Raw genomic sequence first — 2210 nt, 5'->3', positions numbered from 1 at the left:
TTCCCCTGCTTCCTTTTGGAATCTTCTTCATAACCGCTCTTCAGTCACTTCCATCTTTCCTTCCTATTTCCCCATCTTATCTCTCCTTATGAAGAAAACTCTGAAAGGCACACAGTAGGTAGTCAATCACCGTTCCTTAAATCAGTGAGTCTGAGGAAGAGACTGGAGTTTCCTCCAAAAGCTAAGGTTCTGCATTCATATGTGAGTCTATAAAGTTTCCACTCCCAGACTGTTCTGAGTACTGACAGGGCAGAGACACGAACTCAAACGGCGGTAGTCGTGTGGGTGATTTTCTACCTAATTGACAAACTAAATGTAGATAAATCACCAGGAGCAGATGGCATTCACCAGAGGGACGTAGAGGAACTCAAGGGTGAAATTGGGGGATTGTTGGCCAACTATGTAAGTGTTCATTACAAAGGGATGTGATGGCCCAGCAAACTAGAAAGGCAGGCTATGCCTCCCATGGGGCCTTGGGGGCACTGCTGACCAGAACGATTGGCTGGGAAGCCAGGCCAGCTGACCAAGTTTAGAAGAGAGAGGACTGCCCCGCACAAAAACACAATTTTGGAAGGAAAGTTTTTTGGTTGCATAGGGAAAACATTCCTGCTTCAGTAGTCTAGAGTTCTCTATGGGGCACAGACAGAGACAAATAAGAGGCAGGAGCAGACATGAGTCTAAACCCTCAGATTTATCTACCAAAAGAAATACATCTACACATGCATGCACACACACACACACACACACACACACACACACACACACACACACAAATCTGGAAACCAAATCAAATCATCCTAGGCTAGCTCTCTTTGAAGAAACTCTCATTTAAGATAGGCAAGAGTATATAATGATAGTAATATATAACCACAAAGATCGCTTTGACTTTTCAAAGACACTTCAAGAAGATTATTTTTGCACTAGATAGCCATGCAGTCAGACTGCTCTCAGTGTGTGTTTCAGCTTTGATCAGAGAAATTTTATTTGTGTGTGTGTGTGTGTGTGTGTAGTATGTGTGTATGTGTATATAGTGTATGTGTGTCTCTGTGTGTATCTGTGTGTGTCTGTGTTAGCTTCCATGGAGGGCAGAGAGAGCATCAAGATCCTCTGGAGTTACAGGCAATCATGAGCTACCTGATAAAAGTGCTAGGAATCAAAGCATAATCCTCTATGAAAACGGCTACTGTGGACCCATTTCCCCATCTCCCTAAAGCTTTTTTTCAGAAGGTAAAAGTTAATGCAGAAACTCCTAACTGGTCAGCCTGCTGAGAAGTATCCAGTGACTGTTCTAACAAGGCACCCATATCCCCCTTACAAAACCCTTAGAAACATCACAGGAGTGGCAAGAGAAAGAGCCTACTTACCTGGCAGGGGAGGTACTGTGATCATGAAGGTGACTGTCCTAGGGTGAGACTTATCCATTCCCCTCCAGATGTGCTGATCCCTGCAATTTCTGTAAACGCCAGAAGCTTGCATGCATAAATTGTGGGAGTGGAAAGCTGTTTTCATGCTCTCCCCCACTCCAAGAGGCAGAGGGCGGACTGTGAAACACTGTGCTTTGGGTATGACATGGCCCACCATGAGCACACAGCATCCATGGCTAGTTGTATAAGATGTTTATGTGCATGTATCGAGTCATCGCTCACCCCAGAGCTACAAAATAATGCAAAATGAATAAATCTTTAAAAAAATCTTTGGGCTTAATTTCAACCTCCAACCCCAGCAGGCATACCCTGACTACCCAAAAGCCACTTGTGCCAGGGAAACGGGTAGAATGCCTGCACATCTTCACCTCGCCTTCTGCTCCTCCAGATTCAACCCCCTACTCTCAACCCCAGCTCTGTAACTGAGCACCTGCTGCAGTCTCTCTTTCTTCTCTGACCCCGAAGATCTCCTCCGACCTTCCTTCTCCCAAATCATGCCAGTATCCCAGCCTCTAGAACCAGTAGGCATTCCCTGGGAACACACCAGCTGGGCAGGCCAGGAAAACATGGCCACAGAAAACTTCATACCAGCAACACACAGTCATCATACTCTCTGAAAATCCAGACAGGAAAAAGAAACCAAGGACAAAAACACCCACCCAACAAAGCCAAAGCCAGATTCCAGCACCTAGACCTATAATCATACAAATCCCAGATGCCTAGACACTAGAGTAAAAATACAATCAATAACAACCAGGTTGATGTCTCTACTAGAGCCCAAAAACT

General features: G+C 45.1%; 1 non-coding gene across 1 annotated transcript; it reads left to right on the top strand.

The window, feature by feature from the left end:
- The first annotated feature begins 1356 nt into the window (after positions 1 to 1356).
- On the top strand, positions 1357 to 1517 carry LOC120094938 (U1 spliceosomal RNA). The gene has a single exon (XR_015630004.1). It is a non-coding gene; the product is annotated as a U1 spliceosomal RNA (small nuclear RNA).
- Positions 1518 to 2210: the final 693 nt, after the last annotated feature.

The sequence above is a fragment of the Rattus norvegicus genome, chromosome 9 (assembly GCF_021556685.1).
Source record: "Rattus norvegicus strain SHRSP/BbbUtx chromosome 9, alternate assembly SHRSP_T2T, whole genome shotgun sequence".
In the NCBI taxonomy this organism is placed as follows: Eukaryota; Metazoa; Chordata; class Mammalia; order Rodentia; family Muridae; genus Rattus; species Rattus norvegicus.
Note: the sequence above shows the minus strand (reverse complement) of the source record. Positions and strands in the feature narration are given on the sequence as shown.